The 21,129-nt window shown below is 42.2% G+C and overlaps 1 protein-coding gene across 7 annotated transcripts in view; it reads left to right on the forward strand.

Moving 5' to 3' along the window:
- PACSIN2 (protein kinase C and casein kinase substrate in neurons 2) overlaps window positions 1-21,129 on the forward strand; it is a 147,520-nt gene that overhangs the window by 14,479 nt on the left and 111,912 nt on the right. The window contains exon 2 of one of the 7 annotated variants that reach the window (XM_033951356.1): window positions 14,304-14,350. The exons of the other annotated variants lie outside the window; for them this stretch is intronic. The gene's annotated coding sequence lies outside the window, so the exon portion shown is untranslated. The remainder of the gene's footprint in view (window positions 1-14,303; window positions 14,351-21,129) is intronic. 7 annotated transcript variants of the gene reach the window in all.

The following is a 21,129-nucleotide window of genomic DNA, read 5'->3' on the forward strand; positions in this document are numbered from 1 at the left end:
TTTACTTTTCTAATAATTACATACATACATTGCAATATCTATTTGCAAAGAGTAAGCCCCAAAATTTAAGCAGCTTGGACTCCCTTTTGTATATGAAAGGTTACTACTACTACTATTTATCACTTTTATAGCATATGCAGCACTGTACATTTTACTTCAAACAAAGCGACACTCATCAAAGCTCTTAATACTCAGCACTTTCTTTCACTTGTATTTTTCTTCTAGCTTGCTTAAATAAATAACTTCATCATTCATTCATTTATTAGAAATATTTCTCACAATCTTCCATTCTTCAATTGACCTCAAGGCTACACTTGAATTATCTATTTCATGTACAATTCAAGTATTTTGTAGCAAGCCTCCTCATCGGTTAGACTTAGTCAAGCATTTTATAAGATTAACTAGTGTTTAAGCCCATTACATTTGTTACAGTAATGGGTGCTAGAATAGCCCCATCTATACCCTGAAGCCACCCCTTCCCACGCCTGTACCATGGCTGGACCGTGCCTCCCACTGATCCCAGTCCCACCACCTCACCTTTCATCATTTTCTTAGTCCTCTGTACCCTTTTGACCCTCATCACGCCCTTTCCCTCTCTCACACTCTCTACCATCTCTCTCTGACCCTGTTTCACCCCTTTTGCCATCTTTTCCTTTTAGGTCCCCTTTGTCCTTCCCCAAGGCCATATGTCTTTCTTTTACCCCTCCATCCTTCCTGAAGTCCCGTGTCCAGTAGCACCCCTTCCCTGCTCCCCCCCCCTGTCCAGGAGTAACAGCATCCATAATCCAGTTCACAATCAACACAATAAGCATCAGTGCTGTTCCCTTCTGACGCGAACAAACTGCTGAGCTAAAATACCCAAATACAATCCTTTCACCCTTTTTTAATTATCTATTCTATTCACAATTTTCACCAATTGCTATATATGTACCCCCTCACCTCAAATCCACTGCATTCATGTTTGCCACTACCAACTCCCCCTTTTTTTCCCCTTAGGAACCTTTCAGTCTTGGCGCCACAGTCTACTCTCCACTGTGGCCAGCGCATGTCCGCATGCCGTATCCACTGAAACCTCCTCCCTCCTTCCCTCCATCATATCCACACTTGGCCCGTTTCCTACCACCCGGACAAAAATTATTGTCGGCGCGAAACCCAGTCTGCGGCTGACAGTAACACCTCCACTGAAGAGTGTCGCTCTCTTCCCCCTCTTGGACTGCTGTTTCTTCATCTGTTTCTCTACTTTTGAGTCCGAAGAGGAGGAAGATGGGTCTGTGGCTCTCTTTTCTTCTTCCTCCCTCTCCTGCTTCCGCAGTCTCCAGAACCTCCACCCTCCAGCCGTTCCTCTCAGCTATGTGGAGTGAGTGCTGGAAGTGCGAGAGCGATAGCGGGGCCGGGGCAGGTGCCACGGAGGTGCGGTGAGGCTTCTTTTTGGCATCGGTGAGGAAGGAGAGGTTGGAGAGGGATTTTTGCTTGCACAGGTTCGAGCCCCTGCCGGCCGCTGCCTGGAACACTTTCAGCTCACCAGTCCTGCGCGGGGGCAGCGGCCAACCCGTCCGGAGAGGGGGGAGTTGCTCCATGTTCTGGCCTGCCTCCGTGTTCGAAAATCGTGCTGTTCTATAGGGACTTTCCTTGAAACAGCTAATAGTGAAACGCGAATTCACGTCAGAGTCCCTCCTTGCTGCTAATTAAGATAAGTGTTATCGGCTTAATATTAATGTTATAAAATGCTTGACTGACGGCCTCTTTTACAAAGCCGTGCTAGCGGCTGCCATGTGGCAACAGCCCCGAAGCCCTTTAAATCTCTATGGGCTTCGGGGCCGTTAGCGCAGCCGCTAGTGCGGCTTTGTAAAAGAGGTCGTAAGTCTGACCGATGAAGAGGCTTGCTACAAAATACTTGAATTGTACATGAAATAGATAATTCAAGTGTAGTCTTGAGGTCAACTGAAGAATGGAAGATTGTGAGAAATATTTCTAATAAATGAATGATGAAGTTATTTATTGATGCAAGCTAGAAGAAGAATACAAGTGAAAGAAAGTGCTGAGTGTCGCTTTGTTTGGAGTATTAAGCTTGGAGTATTAAGCTTCATTTTGTTTGGAGTATTAAGCGTCACTCAAAGTTGTCTTTATATGTAATAGGCTAAGTATTTGGTGATTAGCACTGTATATTTTGACATTTAATAGACAGTCCCTGCTCAGGAGAGCTTACAATCTAGCTTGGACAGACAGACAAGACATATAAAGTTTAAACCCAAGGTGAGAGGAGTTAGGAGTTGAAGGCAGTTTTGAAGAGGTGGGCGTTTAACTGGGCCTTGAACATGGCCGGAGACAGAGCCTGCTGTAGGGATTCAGGCAGCTTGTTCCAAATATACAATGCAGCATGATTAGAAGGGATGGAGTCTGGAGTTGGTGGAGGAAGAGAAGGGCACAGACCGGAGGGACTTGTCAGCTGAGTGGAGCTTGCAGGTGGGGGGCATAAGAATATAAGAATAGCCTTACTGGATCAGACCAATGGTCCATCTAGCCTAGTATCCCGTCTCCACGGAGGCCAATCCAAAGTCACAAGTACCTGGCAAAAACCCAAATAGTAGTAGCATTCCATGCTACCGATCCAGGGCAAGCAGTGGCTTCCCCTATGTCTGTCTCAACAGTAGACTATGGAGTGAGTGCATTTTCCCCCTGATGAAGCTGATATCATGTATGGTGCATCTCACACCTTATTATTAGACACATTGGAATTAAACTGCTGTGCCTTTGTTACAGCTATATAGGCATTTTTTCATATAGGTTGCCAGTGTAGAATAGTGGTTAGAGTTACAGCCTCAGCACCCTGAGGTTGTGGATTCAATCCCTGCGCTGCTCCTTGTGATCCTGGGCAAGTCACTTATTTTAGTTTTAAAAATTTGTTACCCACTTAAACCTTAGGGTTAGATTACAATCATACTAATCCTCTACTGCCCTAGGTATATTAGATAAACTGCAAGCCTACCAGGACAGATAGACAGTGCTTGAGTATCTGATTTGTAACCCTTTCTGAGCTCCTTTGAGAGGACAGGCTAAATATTGAATTAATGAACAAATTTACCACGGGTCCAGTGGACTTAAAACCCCCAAAAACAAACAAACCCCAAAACATAGAATACTCCATGCCTTTCTTAAGCATTTGAGCATCCAAAGAAGACTGGAATGCTCCTGCCCTGAGTACACGTAAAAGCTTATCTTCCCCCCCAGTTTTTCCCTCTAGTTAATTTAGTTATATACAGTATACATGCTTATTTTCTGACTCCAGTCCCAGCATCCTTTCTGACAGTGGACTGTTAAGGCTACTATGAAGTACCCAGCAGAGCTGAGCAAATGCCTTATTTTATTGTTTACATCAGAAGAGTTTACCTGGCTAATAATAATCATTTATCAGAAACATGACCAAACATTTTAAAACTAACCCTCACTATATCATACTGGAATAAAAGTTAATTGGGCCTTGAATGAAAGAAAAAACCCCCTCTTCTTAAATGTGTTCTAACTCTGCTACAAGTTAATTTCAAGGAATTTCTTCTAGTATTTCTCTGGAAGCGTAAAGGGTCATGAACTTGTTCCATCTCCTTTGTAATTTTATAAACTGTATTATATTTCATCTGTCTTCAGCCTTTCTTCATAATAGAGCCTTTTGATATCATTTTTTATTCTGCAGTGTAGCCCTTCTGTGAATTGTTTTTTGCCCTCATACCTTCTTTGAAATGGGGTGACCAGAAATGCATATAGTATTCAAAGTGTAATATTGCCAAATTGATAAAATGGAGTGATGATATACTCAAAGGAACATCTTAATTGTACATGTTAATAATAATAATAATTTTATTCTTATATACCGCCATACCCTTTGAGTTCTAGGCGGTTCACAACAATTACATTAGGATCCGCATTGACATGCCGATTTACAACAATTTATTAGAATTAACAACACCATTTAGCCGAACTTGGCTGATGAAGAAGGGAGTGGGTAGAAGAGAGGGAAGGAAGTGTTTAGGAGGGGGGGGGGAGAGGGCCGCACGTGGGGCCCGGTAATGTCGGAAGGGGGGCGGTTACGGGTCTTGTTTGTTGAATAGGTAAGTTTTGAATGTTTTTCTGAATCCGAGGTAAGTGGGGGCCTCGTATCATTTGGGCGAGCCATGGGTTCATCTTGGCTGCTAGGAAGGCAAAGGTTTTGTTGAGAAGAGGCGAAGATAGTTTCACAACAGTTTAATTGTATGAACTTCAATGTAATTCTGCAGTAATTGCATAGCACCAGTGCAACTAAAAATTAACTCTTTTCAAGCGTTTCTTTTTTGTGGCTTTGCTGTCTGCTGTGGGACTAGAGAGAGAGACTGCTGAGCTCACTAAACATTTGAAGAAAAATGTTGCATGCTTTTTTTTACAGCACTAAAAGCTGAGTTCTTGAGAATGTGTGCTGTCCTTCTGATCAGCTTAGGGATAAATTTTGATCCATATTGTAATGAGTCATTCCCATATATTGTAGACTGTGGTCTGAGAGTTGCACAAAAACTTTTTGAAGTGGACAAAAAGCCCCCAGAGAGGCCATACAAATGAATTTTCCCATATTTACAAAATGTAGGAAACCCTCTGCAAATTCTGAAAAGACCAATGGCTGCATTTTGAATAGAGGTATCTTGTTTTCATCATATTTCCATTCTTAAAGGAGTTACATTACTAATGGAGAAGAGAATTATTTTTAAAATCTTTCTTCTATATACTGTATAACGAAAATCAAAAAAGGGGAGGGAATGGCCACAGCAAAACCAGGCCAGGACCCCTAGTTGTGATTCTGCTCTACATTTGACACTTCACAGTTTTAATAAAGACCTTCATGACTATCTTTGGCCTGATTTTTGCTTTGACTATTCCCACCCTTTTTTAAAAAAAATTCTCTGGGCTTATTTGTGGGAATGGTTTGGTTCCTTTTATATGTGTTGGCATCAATATGTAAGTAACAAAAAAAAGGACAGACTACTCCACCAAACTATCATCAAGAGATAATCATCAAAAAGTGGAGCAGATATTAATTTATTTCATAAATATCTGTTATAAATTTCGCAAATACTTCGAAAACACAAAATGTGATGGCAAAAAAATTATTTTAACCACTTTAATAGACAAATCGGGGGTGGGGGTAGAAGGACATTAGAATCACCTTTACAATTCACAATATAGCAGCCACTGCTGTTCCATTCAATGGGTTATCTTGTCAATCATTGGTCCACCTCCCCCTTCCATCAAACTTGATCAGGTATGCAATGAATCTCAATTTTCAAGATAAATCAAAACAGGAACTTAGCTTTTGAATAATTCTCTGATGTTGACAGGGCCAGTTTAGCCCAGAGCTGCTTCAGGAGATCAGGAGATAAACAATCTCCAAACAGCCATGTTCCAAATCCCCCTTAATAAAGCAGAAATATCCACAATGCATATTTCACTGGGAAAGATGCTGTGTGTCTCATACTGCGCGGGTGTCAAAACTTCTACAGCCTCACAGCACTGTTGGACAGCACGGAATCCTAACTCCAATGGTGGTGCTATTATTGGAGTTAGGATTCCGTGCTGTCCGACAGCGCTGTGATGCTGTAGAAGTTTTGATACCCACACAGTCTGAGTGAGTGGGACACATTGCATCTTTCCAACTACTTTATTAAGGGGGATTTGGGACATGGCTGTTTGGGGATTGTTTAGCTCTCGTTCTTACATTGTTAACATGAATGGCACCTCATCCTCCCCCTGGAAACTGAATTGTGGAGTCCCGCAAAGCTCTCCACTATCCCCTATCCTTTTCAACATCTATATGTCCTCCCTAAAACTCCTCCACCTATCCCCCCCTTGAAACAATTTACACTTTTATGCAGACGACATCATAAGCACATAAGCACATAAGCAATGCCTCTGCCGGGTCAGACCTGAGGTCCATCGTGCCCAGCAGTCCGCTCACGCGGCGGCCCAACAGGTCCAGAACCTGCGTAATAATCCTCTATCTATACCCCTCTATCCCCTTTTCCAACAGGAAATATCCTTGTCCTCCTCGAGACCGATTCGAACCTCACCGACCTGTCTAAGAACATATCCTCTTGTATAATGAACCTACAATCCTGGGTCCACACTGTGCAAATGAAATTGAATGAGTCCAAAACAAGACTTCTTTGGCTTGGTCCAAAACTAGATCACCTCCATCCCACTACCCTCTGGCTCTTCTCTGCAGTTGAGTTCTCGAGCAAGGTCTTGGGCATCATCATTGATTCCACATTGCCCTTCAATGACCACCTCCAATCCTTGGTAAAAAAATGCTTTTTCAGCCTTCACATGCTGAGGAAAGTTAGATCCTGCTTCCATCAAAAACATTTTACCCTCCTTGTCCAATCCATCATCCTCTCCAGTTTGGACTATTGCAACTCTATCTACTTAAGCCTAACTAAGAAAAACCTCCACAGACTCCAACGGATTCAGAATGCCGCGGCCAAGCTCATCTTCGCTAAAAGTAAATTTGACCATGTCTCCCCGCTCCTGGCCAAGCTCCACTGGCTTCCGATAATCGCCAGGGTCCACTATAAATGCGCCTGTTTAACTTTCAAAATCCTATATGGTATCCTCCCTCCCCTTATCCCTCTTTCTTGCAATTCCTCAAACCCTAATACCACCAGATCCTCCCACAAATTAAAACTATCCTTCTCCTCGCTAAAAGGCATTTCCCACACAGGAAAGCTAGGGACCTCCCTCCACTTCAAAATCACTGAGCTTTGGAACAACCTTACCTCCCCTCTTCGGAACTTGAGCTCTCTCCAAGTTTTCCACAAATATCTGAAAACCTGGCTTTTCTCAAAAAATGTAAGTCTCCCTCCAACTTAGGAATCAAGGAAACTCTTATATCTTGGTTTCCCATGTCCTCTAAATTTTCTTCACACTTCTACCTCTAACCCTCTGTTGTAGTTCCTTCCTATTTCTCCTAATGTAAACTGCGTCGAGCTCTACAAACGTGGAGATGATGCGGTATACAAACCTAAGGATTAGATTAGATTATAAGCTATTGAATTATAACTTTCTTCAGTTTCAGAATGATGGACAAATGTATAAGCTGGTTATAGCTTTACAGTTGGAGTGTGCTAGGTAATAATTCTGTTCTTTTGAGTTTATACATTATGAAGACACCAGACAATGTGCATTCTCAATTGCAGACCCAAAGGAATTATCTCAGCACATCTTAGATTGAGGGCAGATACTACTGTTTTTAGGAAACAACTGAAGAATAAGCAGGAATTATGTGGGACAGAACTGCTGAAGTGGCCACTGATTGCAGTGCCATGCTATAAGGAAGCCTGGATATAAGAAGAGGCTTCCTAAGCTAGGCCCAGGGGAAGGCCTACAAGTAGTCAGATGGAAAGGGGGAGGGGGGTGAATTTCAATTTTCAGTCCAATTTTGGTGCCAAAACTAAAATTTGGTTGACCACCTCTGATGATGTTGCATATTTTTTTTGCCTCAGACTACAATACATTCTTCTTCTTTTCCACCATCCCCTACTTCACGCCCTTCTGTCATCTAGGTAAAAAAATTATTTCCCCACCTCCCCCCTTTGTTCCTCCTCCCTTAGGTGATCTTTCTCTTTCGGTCTCGCGCCTCCCTGTGTGGTCCAATTTAATCTCCATTCTTTAATTTCCTTTGAAAACCATTTGTGGGCTCCTATAAAAACTACTTGTCCCCTTGATATGATTCCATAAAACTGTTTACTCATTTTTTCCCTCATGGGCTGATTCCTCTTGTTTTTTTTCTATGATAGGCCCTCTCATTTGGTCAGATTCCCTGTCAGTGGAAATCTACTCTAGTTTGCTCAGTCCTCAAGAAACATTCATTATATTTCTCCCTTTCATACAATTACTGGCCTGCCTTAAACCTGCCATTTCTCTCAAACCTGCCATTTCTCTCAAAACTGCTGATAACTTGTATTTTTGCAATTCTAAACATATCAAAGCTTCATATACTCTATCATTTACGACCAGGTTTCCAAGTGTTCATTCCATGGAGACTGATTGCTTCTCTTCTAAATGACTCTCCTTTTGATCATAGTGATGCACTTTTGTTTATTTCCTTGTCAGTCATTCTTTTTTATCTAGGCTTTCTACTTTTGCTATTGGTGGGACTGTCTTACAATGATTCACCTTCTTTCTTGCAGACAGATCATTTAGAGCAGTGTTCTTCAACCGCCGGTCTGTGGATCGGTGCCGGTCCTCATAAATTTTCTGCCGGTCCACAGGGCCGGCACTTCCATCGGGCCCAAGACAGCATTATTCAGCCACCGGTCCATGGTGCGATCAACGCAGTGTCTTCGGGCAGGCTCCCCGAGTGCTGCAGTGTACAAAGCTATGGGAAAAGGCTCCTATGCGAGGCCTGCGCCTGAACCGGAAGCCTTCTCTCTGATGTCTCAACGTCAGAGGGAAGGCTTCCAGATGAGGCGTGGGACGCTGCCACAGCTCTGTGCATTGCAGTAGTCGGGGAGCTGGCCCGAAGACGCTGCGTTGATCGCACAGTGGACCGACCCAAAGATACCACCGGGGGGGGGGGAGGGCAGGCCAGAAGGCAAGGCACATGGAGGGAGAGAGACAACAATAGTAGGGGAAATGCTTTTATTTTTTTTATTTAGTGATTGATTTGTCTGTTCAGGAAGAAATGCATTTGTTTCTTTTCCTCTGGGGTTGTACTGCTTGCAGAGTCTTGCATCTTAGGGTTTGTTTGTAAATATTAGTACTTTTAGTTTTTGTTTCCTGCATTTGCATGTGATTATCTGTTTTCTGGTAGGAATGAATATTAAAAAGCATACAGTGTGCTTTGTGTATTTTAATTTTGTGGTTAACCATTATGTGTTGTTAATACAATTATATTGTGTGTGTATATATGAAAAATGAATGGAAAAAATGGTGTTACAATTAGTACTATTATGGGGGCGGGGTCTGGGGCGGAGATTGAGGGGAGATGGGCACGACTTAGCCCAGTGTTCTTCAACTGCTGGTATGCGGACCGATGCCAATCCACAAAATAATTATTTTATTTCTGCCAGTCCATAGGTGTCAAAAGGTTGAACACTGATTTAGAGTTTCTCACTTCCCATCTGCTTCCAGTCTTTCCCTTTGCTATATATGGTGTTCCTCCCCCAAAGTTTGGTGCTTTCCCCACTTCAGCATCTTGCTTAGCCCTCTTGCAGTCCTGATGCAGGAATGTAATTTGTTTAAATTTTATGTCTGTGTAGATGAGATACTTTTGGTCTTTATCTAGCATCCTTATAGTCCTGATCTGACCAATTTTCAGTTGTTTTAACCAGGTAGATAATTGGCTTTCTGCTAACCAGTTGTTACTCAGTCATCAAAAGTCAGTCATCCTCTAGGTGACAGGTTGTCCTTCATACCCTACTGTATCTCCCACTCTCTAGGGGTCATCTATCTGCTTGGTCAATCTTTAAAATATCTAAATCCACCTTGATACATAACTCTTCTTCCACAACCATGCTTCTTCTGTGGTGAAATCATTTTTCTACTCAATGAGTCTTATTTGTTTGATCTGTATGAGAACTTATGTGCTACTCTTCTCTGTGCTCTGGTTGTGTCTAAGCTTGACAATTGCAACGCTATCTGTGCAGGCCTGTTTACAAGCCTTAAACTACAGAACATTCAAAACACTTCTGTTCGTAATATTCTCTTGGGCCCATCATTATGATTATATAACTCCTTTCTTGAAACATCACCATTTGTTACCAATTAACTTCTGCATCTACGACAAGATTCTTACTCTTACCTGTAAAATTCCTCATCGGAGTATTCCTTCTTATCTTATCGCCTTGATCACCCTTTATAAGTCTTCTTGATTACTCTGATCCACTTCTAGATCACCTCTTCACTATTCCCTCATCTTCTGCTCTAGACTAGAAGCTAAATGCCATTGTTTGTTGTTGGTTTTTTCCCTTCTTCTTGTCTTGCCCTGTCCTTCTGGAACTCCCTTCCTTTGGAAAATATGGCAGAACAGTCTTATCCCAATTTAGAACACTTGTTAGGGCACAATTATTTTCTCTAAGTTTTGTTGAATGTGCATAGGCTGGATCTCTTGGCTAGCAGTTGGTGTGTTTTGTATTTTTTTTTCTGAGGTGGGGTGGGATTTTTCCCCTCCTTTTCCTGTTTGTGAATTGTTCCATCACTTAGTATAATAAATACAAGACAATACGATCTTTGCAGTTACAGCACCCAGAATATGGAATTCCCTATCATCATTTATTAAAGAAGAAAAATCATTGAGTAAATTTAAAGGACTGTTAAAGTGCTGGTTGTACAAGGATGCTTTTGAGACCTAATTATCGGAGTCCTTATTGATCCCATTTGATGCTTAAACTCTTTAATTCTCTGTCTTAGGCTCTGAGAATTTGAAAAAAAAAAAAAAGTTCTTAATTTTCTACTATACTTTTATAAATGCTTTTAAACTTTCTTACCCTCCATTTGTATTTTCCTTGTATGTATCCTTTACTATATTTATTGTAGTTCTCCCTACTTCCCTTATGTATTGGTACGTTAGGTCCGTTTGTGTTGGTTTTAGTTAATAATTAAGACCCCGTTTTTAATTGTAAATTGCTTTGAATTAATGATATTGCAATACATCAAAATTTTAATAAAACTTGAACTTGAAACTTCTGTTCCTTTTTCCTTATTTTAAATTGCTTTTGATTCTTGAACTGAATAAGCATAAATATAAACAATCTTGTCCCTGCATACTGAGTCAGAAATTCACTCAAGCCAACCTGGAGCTGCATAACTCTGATTTGAGCCACTAGTGGCTAATCTGAGAAATGGTACATCTGTTAAGGGAGGTGCACCTATAGTTGCAGGTGATTTGGTCGTCGGCCTATTTAATGGTTTAGTTAACTTTTAAATAACTGGATTGTAATGGTTAGTCATTGGAATATTTGCATCCATTGCAAGGCCATATTTTTCTGGCCTGGTGCTGCCATGTTTCTTTGAAGATTATGCTGAGTACAGTATTTTTTTCTTGCTCTTTTATTGATGGGAATTAATTTTTTTCTGTCAACTTTGAGTAATGTGCATCTCTTGTATTTATAGTTTGTGAGTACTCTCCTTGCCTTCCTCTAATTAAAATATTGAACACTCTGGAATACTACTGACTTTAAGTTCTATTTGACTATTCAACGGGTAAATTATGTATGAATGTCAGTTATTTCTAGATGTTGATTCAGCCAAGGTGGTGGTGAACTTGAGAAAAAGCCGCACCTAGAATAATATTTGATTAAGTCATTGCTATGCACCAGATCACACAATATTTTCTTTAAATATGTTGGGCACAGGAAGTGTGTTTTTAATTCTTTATACCTGTGTAGGAAGGTTACAGTATGTTCACGATACTGTTGGGATATCAGATTATAGTGCAAGCAATAGAAACATGATTGCATGTTTTACCCCATGCTGGTGAGCATCTTTTACAACATTTACAGAAAATGTCAAAAGGAATGGGGAAGGAGGAAGTAGCTTAATCTGTCAGGAAGCATTGCCCTTAGATAGCAGAAAGCCAAGTGTGTGGAAGAAGGTTCAGGTTCAAGATGACCATGGTAGTAGATGCTTATGCTGACGGTTTAAAAATCTGAAGTTTTGTTCTAGAAGACTTTTTACAAGGCAGGTCTGAGTTCAGGGATGTGTGTCCTTTGCGCACAAGGTGGTACCATTACCAGATAGGGGGCAGGGCAAATCCAGGATAGGGAGCCACTTTTTGTACCATGGGATCCATTTGAGGGGTAGGGAGGGTCCAACTATAATCCACCACCAGGTCCTTGGTTTTTTAAGGGCTGGCGGTACTGTAGCAATTACTGAGAAGTTACTCTTTGGCACCAAGTCCCTATAGGCTTGTAGCTAGGGAATATGAGTGTACTCTTTTACAGTTGCTTGCTTCTGCCATGGAGTGGAGTTGTAACCTCGCACCACAGTGTGCCGTTGGTTTAAGGCCTGTTCTGTTGCAAGGAGGTGCTCCGTACTATTGTAGTAAGATTTTATACTCTCCAGTGCAAGTATGAAATATTGGAGCAGACTAATTTTTGTGTAATTATACTGTTGCTTTACAGACTTATCTACTAGAGCAGTGTTTCTCAACACGGGGTACACGGTGCTGTATGTCTCGTAACTTCCTTCTGCTATCGCATATCTCCTGCCTTCGTCTTCTCTCCCTAGCCTCCCTCTTCCCCCCCCTCCCCCCCGGACCATCAGCGGCAGCTCACTGCGTGCTTTTAACTTCTCCACACAGCTGCCGCTAGTGTTAGTTTAGCCAGCGAGTCCATCAGGCAGCCTCGGCCCGCCTCCGCCGAAAGAGAAAGTTGCATTATCAGAGGTGGGTGGCCTAGCAAAGGCCCTGAGGCTGTCTGATGGAATCGCTGGCTCAGTAGTACTTCTCTCCCTAGTGGCAACTCAGTATGCTTTTAACGTTCCCACACAGCTGCTGCTAGTGTTAGTTTAGCCGCGTTTCCATCTAGGCTGCCTGATGGAACCGTGGCTAAACTAACACTAGCAGCAGCTGTGTGGAGAAGTTAAAAGCATGCAGTGAGCTGCTGCTAGGGAGAGGAGAGGTACTGCTGGACAGGGAGAAAAGGTACTGCTGGACATGGGGAAGGTCTGGGGAAAGGGAGAAGTACTGCTGGACAAGGGGGAGGGAAAGGGAAGAGAGAAGAGGTGCTGCTGGACCTGGCGGGAGAGGAGGGGAAGGTAAAGGTGCGGCTGGACTTAAAGGAGAAGGGGAGGGAGAGGAAAGGTGCTGCATGCTGGAGGGTGAGATGGTGTATAGGGAGAAAGCATATTAGTTTGAGTGGAGTTGGGGAGAGAGAAGGAAAGAAAATTGTTGCAGGATGAGTGAGTAATGAGAGAGGGAGAAATGGATATGGTATGAAGGAGAGGAAGAAATTGGGCATGGGGAGAGTACATGTGAGTGGGGTTGGGGGAGAGATCGGGGGTGGGAAGGAGGGATGTCGCACTTGAGGGAAAGGGCGAGAAGAAAGAGAAAGCGTGCAGGCAGTAGAAAGTGTTGGACTCATAGAGGGAGGGATGGAAGGATGTGGAAAGTAGAAAGGAGGGAAGGATAAATGTCAGGGGGAGGGGGAGAGGGCAGAGAGTAAAAAGTTGGACTCATGGAGGGAGAAAGAGAGAGATGTTTGGGGAAGGAATGAGGACTGGAGGAGAAGCGTGTAGGAGGCAGAGAGAATGAAATGTTGGACTGGTGGAAAGTAGGGAGAAATGTTGAATGTGGCAGTAGAGAGAGTAGGAGAGATGCACCCTGGATCTCTCTCTTTCTCCACTCCCTTTGCAGCAAGAGAGGGAAGGAGAGGAGAGGAAGACATGTTGCCAATGGAATGAAGGAGAGAGGAAGAAAAGTTGAACTTGTGGAGGGATAGAGAGAGATGTTGGTTGGGGAAGGGAATGAGGTCCAGAGGAGAAGAAGTGTGCAGGAAGCAGAAATAAATATTGGATGTACAATCAGAAGGAAGTTCAATCAGAGACTCATGAAATCATCAAACAACAAAAGTAGGAAAAATGATTTTATTTTCAATTTAGTGGGTGGAAATCTCGGTGCATCTTTTATGGAGCGAATGTACAATTTTGAACCCCCGCCGTACCTTTTAAAACGCCAGCCCACCTGCCGTAGCCACACCATTTAAAAACACCCACCCACCTACCCACAGTTGTCGCTGCTACCACCCTAGCCGCACCTTTTAAAACTGCTACCCGCCCTCTGCCGCCGCCTCCTGCATCGTTATCGTTGTCGCAATCCCTGGTGGTCCAGCATGTATCCCTCCCTCGCTAGCGGCGCACAGGTCAGGAGCGCGGATGTCAGGAGCAAGCTTTCCGCACTTCTGCTCGGGCCTGCACTGTTTTCTAAATGGATTTGTCAGTTCCGCGAGAACTGACTCCAGCCATTCAGAAAGCGGTGCGGGCCCAAACAGGAGCGCAAAAAGCTTGCTCCTGACATCTGTTATCCTGACCTGTGTGCCGCTAGCTAGGGAGAGATACACACTGGACCACCAGGTACTGGGGGGGATGATTTAAAAAGGTACAGGGGGTGGCTTAGGATTGGGCTAGCTTGGGGCTGGCTGCCACTACATGTGTCTACCATTAGACGTGCCCACCTCTAGACGTGCCCTGTACCCTGTCCCGGCCTACCACTAGACCACCAGAGGGGGGACAGAGTACAGGGCACATCATTTGGTTCAGATTTTATTTTCTTGGTTTTTCTTCCTCTACAGGTGGATGCGTCTTATGGTCAGGTGCATCTTATGGAGCGAAAAATACGGTAATTAACATTTTCTCTGTGTACAGTGTTCTTTGTGGGTTTTTTTAAATTTTGTTGTCACCATTACATATTAAGATTATATTGTGCATATGAAAAATGGATGGAAGAAATTACATTACAATTAGTACTGTTATGGTGGTGGGATCTGGGGCAGAGCTTGGGTGAGGGGTACTTGGTTGATATTTGGTAGACTTAGGGGGTACTTGGCTTGAAGTTGAGAAACACTATACTAGAGACACAATTCCACTGAATGGTAAGTAAGTAGTGTAGGCATGATGATAAAAGAAGCCAGTTGGCTGTATGGGAACTGCAAGAGTAACATAATGCTTGTGGTGGTGTCACTTGGAGGCAACTGTAGATCTGTGGTAGGCTTTTATTTTCTTTCCTTTGCTTCCTTGATTGGTGGGATTGTGATATGGAATGGAGTAGTTTACTTTTCACATAAGACTCATTTTAAGCTCTGAAAAAAGTAGTAGGTTGTTGGGTTTTTGTTTTTTTGTTCCAAACATGAATGCAGGTTATATTAGTAATAGGAAGAAGTACAAAAGTGGCACTGTGAGACTCAAAGGTGAAGGGGTGGAATATGTAGAAGCTGATAAAGAAAAGGCCAAATTGCTTAAGAAATATGTCTGTTCTGTGTTCACGGCTGAAGCACCGGGAGCGGGACCGCAGAAAACAAACGTGAATAGGGATGGACCATGATTAATTTTGAGAGGGTAGTGTTCGTGAGGAGCTAGCTAAAATAAAGGTAGACAAAGCAATGGGGCTGGATGGTGTATATCCGAGGGTGCTGAAGGAACTTGAGGGAAGTTCTAGTAGTTCCTCTGACTGACCTCTTAAATGCGTCTCTAGAGGTGGAAGTGGTACCGGAGGACTGTAGAAGGGCATGTGGTCTCTCTCTCCACAAAAGTGGAAGTAAGGAAGAAGTAGGGAAGTACAGGCTGGTAAGTCTGACTTCTGTGGTAAGCAAATTAATGGAAACGCTTTTAAAACAGAGAATGGTTAAGTGGATTCCGATAGATTCACTAGATGTAGTTCTTGTCAGACAAATCTGATCAATTTCTTTTACTGAGTGACCAGAGAATTGGATAGAGGATGTACGCTGGATATGGTATATTTAGATTTTAGCAAAACCTTTGACAGTGTTCCACACAGATTTCTAATAACTAAACCCAGTGCCCTCAAGATGGGTCCCAAAGTGACAGGCTCGGTCAAGAACTGGTTGAGTGGAAGGCGACAGAGGGTAGTGATCAATGGATATTGCTCTGAGGAAAGGTATGTTACCAGTGATGTCCCTCAAGGTTCTGTTCTTGGGCCTGTTCTTTTTAACATTTTTATAAATGAGAAAGACATGGGGGAAGCCACTGTTGCACTCAGGGCCGCCATCAGAAATTTCTGGGCCCCTTACTGAGCAATCCTATTGGGCCCCCCACGCACCCCTTCCCCCCCACGACCCCCCCCCCCTTCTTCCATGGGCCGAATACACACATACTTTTCTCTGTCGCCGCACTCTTTGACCAAAAGATTTGTAAGCCTGCAACCACGTCAAGGTAGACTCTTTCAGCGTGGCCCTAACCTAACCTAAACTAAACTAATCTATACCTATCTATTCTAAACTAACATATGTCTAATACTGAACTAATAACAAATTAACAAACATCTGCATAATAAATAACTAATAAATAATAGTGCTAGTAGCTATAATTCACTTAAGGATTTCTTTTGACCTTTGTAGGCCAGAAGTAGATCACAATTGCACTTACCTTGAAGCCCACAATATCTTACATCCATCCCAATCCGGATTCAGAACCAACTACAGTACAGAAACTCTCCTGGTATCTCTACTAGACATAGCTCGAAGTCACCTCAGCCAAGGAAACAGACTGCTAATCATCCAATTTGATCTCTCAGCTGCATTCGATCTAGTGGACCACTCCATACTTCTCCAAAAACTAGACGAAATAGGAATTTCAGGTAAAGTTCATAACTGGTTCCAAGGCTTCCTTAAAACTAGAACATACAGAGTCAAATCTAAAGAAATTCTATCTGAACCATGGTCCAACCCATGTGGAGTACCACAAGGCTCTCCCCTCTCTCCCACACTTTTCAACCTATTCATATCCTCCCTAGGCACCACCCTAGACACCCAAAATATTACTTCTTTCAGCTACGCAGACGACATAACCATCCTCCTTCCATTCGACATACACAACCCAATTTCCACAGAACGCCTGAAAACTACATTAGAAACAGTGGATAAATGGATGACAGATCACAAGTTGAAGCTGAACTCTGACAAAACCAAATTCTTATTACTAGAGAAGGACAAAAAACCATCCCTAACAGAACTGGAAGTAAACTCAATCAAGTACCCTATACAGAACTCCCTCAAAATCCTAGGAATACATTTAGACAGATGCTGCACAATGCAAACACAAATCCTAAAGGTCACCCAAAAAGCATTCTTCACAATGCGAAATTTAAGAAAAATCAGGAAATTCTTTAACAAAGACCAATTCAGGATCATTGTCCAATCCCTTGTGCTAAGTATTGTCGACTATTGCAACAGCCTCTACCTACCTTGCACGACCAACACAATAAAAAAACTACAGACCATCCAGAACACAGCCCTCAGACTCATATACTCACTCAGCAAATACGACCACATCACCAATGCATACCTAGAATCTCACTGGCTACCAATAAAAGCAAGAACACAATTCAAACTCTACTGTCTCATTTTCAAAGTAACCCATGGCACGGCACCCAGTTACCTAAACAACCGTTTTCATCACTACCACCCACCAAGAAGAAGGAGAACACAGAACCTTTTCACCTATCCACCACTCAACGGTACTTGTCGAAAGAAACTCTACGACAACCTCCTGGGGACACAGGCAGCTAAAATAGACTGACATCTCAAAATTACTGACCAAAACAACAGACATAAAAGAGTTCCGCAAAGAAATAAAAACACTACTGTTCAAAAAATATCTCCCATCACTCTAACCACCACCCAATGAGTTCCCAACCAACGACTTCGGAAACACCCATCTATACTATCTCTTTGTCTGTGACCTAAAATGTACTGTAACTCTTCTACATTACACCTGATTTAAACGATCGAATTGCCAAGTATTACCTCTGCAAAATGCATTATCTTCTGTTATATGTAATAACTTCTGTGATAAGTATTATCCTCTGTGAACTTGAAGTATCATAACTCTTTACTGTTACTGTAATATACTCCTATCCTGAAATGTAATTCTACTGGAACTGCCCAGATATCTTCCATAATGTAATCCGCCTAGAACCGCAAGGCACAGGCGGAATAGAAATCCCTAATGTAATGTAATGTAATGTAATGTACTGTAAGCTTAATAAATATATCAGAAAAACTACACATCTGAGCGCATATCTGAACATACACATCAGTATGATCCCATCCTCCTCAGCTTGCCTATAGCTGCATCATGCATGTTAAAAATGTACGATATGTTTATGTGCACCTTCCTTCCTTCCCATCCATCCTCCTCAGCCTGTCCTTACACATCCACAGCTGCATGTTAATGATGATGTATATGTTATGATGATTAATAAGTGCATATGAGCACATCATTAACATGCAGCTATGGATGAATATATAAAAGAAACAATATTCTGTACAATTGTCAATTTATAAATCAGCGTCTTCTCCCCACTCTCTCTTCCCCATTTCCCTTCAGCGTCCTCAGCCCACTCTCTCTCCACTTTTCTTCAGCACACGCACATAAAAACAAGCAAGTAATTTATATCATTTTCATTCTATTCATTCATAGAAATTAGAGTCTAAATAATGCCAGTCACATAACAAAACATGATTTTACAAAAATAATTCCCTGCACAGTCAAGCCTGCAAAGATTACTAGATGTCTTTCAGCAGCTCCCCTCCCTCCCTCCCCCTTACCTTTGTGGCCAAGTCATAATGATCTACCAACAATAAAATTTTAAAAACACAAAGCACGCTGTACGCAGAGAAAATGTTAATTATGCAATGTCACCTCAGTAACAACTATACAAAAATAGACAAATATTCCCCCTCCCTTTTTACTAAAACGCGATAGCGGTTTTTAGCGCAGGGAGCTGCGCTGAATGCCCCATGCTGCTCTCAACGCTCATAGGCTCCCTGCGCTAAAAAAAGCTATTGCGGTTTAATAAAAGGGGGCCATAGCGCAAAATATAGACAGCATATATAAATTCTCAAAGCAGACACATTTTGATCACTAAATTGAAAATAAAATCATTTTTCCTACCTTTGGTAATTTCATCAGTCTGTGGTTGCACTTTATTCTTCTGACTGTGCATCCAATATTTCTTCCCTTCTTTCAGCCTCCTATATGCTTCCTCTCCTCCAGACCTCATTCCCTCCCCAAACTTTTTCTTTGTTTCATCCTGCCCCTTCTTTCTTTTTCTCTCTCTCCATACCCCCTTTCTTTCTGTATGTCTGTTTTTCTCTCTCTCTCACCCTGCCCCCTTCTTTCTTTCTCTCTCCACACCCTCTTTCGTTCTGTATGTCTGTCTTTCTCTCGCTCTCTCTCTGTGCCCCATTTTTCTTTGTTTCACCCTGCCCCCCTTTCTTTCTTTCTGGCTTCCTGTCCCTCCAAATTTCTGGCAGCTTCTCTTTCCCTAGCAACAGCAGCAGATGAATCCAGAGACCAATGGGATAGCACACATCTACCAGCAGGCGGAGATAGAGAAACTGATTAACAGGTGATCCTATTGGCTGGCACTCCTCCTGTATCTCCAGTATTCTCTATCTCCCAGCAGGAAATGGTCGCTATCCAACTAGCTCCTGAATTCTGCCTGTGACTGGAACTTTATTTTCTCCTGTTGAGGTTTCTCTTCAGCGAGACTGCCATTCTGTTTCTCCTGTTGAGGTTTCTTTTCAGTGAGCTGGCAATGCTATTTCTCCTGTTGAGATTTTCTCTTCAGTGAGACAGGGGTGTCCGGCTGAACGGTGCTGGCTTTAGGGGTTATACCTGGGCCCCCCCAGGTCCCTGCCTCACCCTCCCTCCATTGCTAGAGGGTCTGATTGGGTCTCAATTTTTTCTTCTTTCCCTTTTTGTATTCTTCACGAGATGCCTCAAACGTATGGCGGCATCCAAAGTCTCCTTCGCTCGATGGGTCCAGGAGGACATTCTTTACGCTTGCTTGATGGCAGGGAAGCGGTTGGCGAAAGAACTTCATGACCATTCCGCCGGAGCGATGGCTACTTCTTGGACTCGGTCCAGAGGTTTTTCCTTGGAGGAGTTTTGTCTCGCAGCTACTTGGTCTTCCGAGAGTGCTTTCTCTCAGCATTACTGGTTGGATGTGGGGGCGCATGCGGTAGATGCGTTTAGTGCTTTGGTTGTTGCGGAGGCGGCGTTTGCTTCCCACCCAGATTGAGGATTGCTTTGCTACATCCCATTGGTCTGTGGATTCATCTGCTGCTGTTGCTAGGGAAGGAAAAATTATGTTCTTACCTATTAATTTTCTTTCCCTTAGACGCAGCAGATGAATCCAGAGCCCCACCCTTTCTGGAAATTTTCTGTCGGTTTTTTCTTTTCCACCTTTCGAAGTTTGTTATTATTGAGGGTTATATTCTTTTGAGATTTGTTATGGGAAATAAGTTTTTTTACCTGCTATGCCTATTGATGGTTATGGTTGCTTGGGCAAGGAGCTATACTGGAGATACAGGAGGAGTGCCAGCCAATTGGACCACCTGTTAATCACTATCTCCGCCTGCTGGTAGATGTTTGTTATCCCATTGGTCTCTGGATTCATCTGCTGCGTCTAAGGGAAAGAAAATTAACAGGTAAGAACATAATTTTTCCTTCCATTTGTCCATTGGCGCAAATGCTCCATACAAGTTTTGCATGCAATATGAGAAGCCCATGGCTTATCTTGATCTCCAAGCTTGACACGAAAATAATCTACATATGCTCTTTTTACAAACTTAGAAATAGGTTTCCTACTTGCTTTCAGTGTGTACTCCCCACAAATATAGCAAATATGTCCGGATGATTCAAGCAGCTCTGTCGTGAAGTAGCCATAACCTCTATGGTGTTCGATCTGCAAAAAATGAAATGATATGAGTGGGAATATACACACGTCTCCTATACAATCATAACTATTATACAGTTGCTTACCCTTTACAATCCAATGTTTTGGATGTAAAACTACAATTGGAAATTTATAAACTCACTATATCTGCTAACTTGTACGCAAAAACACAAACCAGGTAACAGAAGACAGTTGAAAAATCAGTTAGAATTTAAATTTACATGCAACTGTTTTTAAACAGATCAAGTTGAAAAATCAGTTAGAATTTAAATTTACATGCAACTGTTTTTAAACAGATCAAGTTGAAAAATCAGTTAGAATTTAAATTTACATGCAACTGTTTTTAAACAGATCAAGTTGAAAAACCTTTGAAATACAAACTTATGTAGTCTAAGGAAACCATGCTTACCATCTAAATTTTTTGCACATAATTATGTAATATAACAGAACAAAGGTGATTTTGTCATTTGAACTTTACATTTTTATGCCAGTGTGTATTATAGGAAAGGAAGTAGACAAGTAGTTGTGAAACAAAGGTCATTATACACAAAAATAATGTGGGTAATTTAAATACATAACAAGCTTTCTTTTTTGAACGGGAAATTTATGACATCTTGATTATGCAGAAGAGATCTTTTAAATAATGGTAAAAAAAAATTCATAAATTCAACTATATCTAAGAAACTAGAGCTGATCAA

The sequence above is a fragment of the Geotrypetes seraphini genome, chromosome 7 (genome assembly GCF_902459505.1).
Source record: "Geotrypetes seraphini chromosome 7, aGeoSer1.1, whole genome shotgun sequence".
Classification (NCBI taxonomy): Eukaryota; Metazoa; Chordata; class Amphibia; order Gymnophiona; family Dermophiidae; genus Geotrypetes; species Geotrypetes seraphini.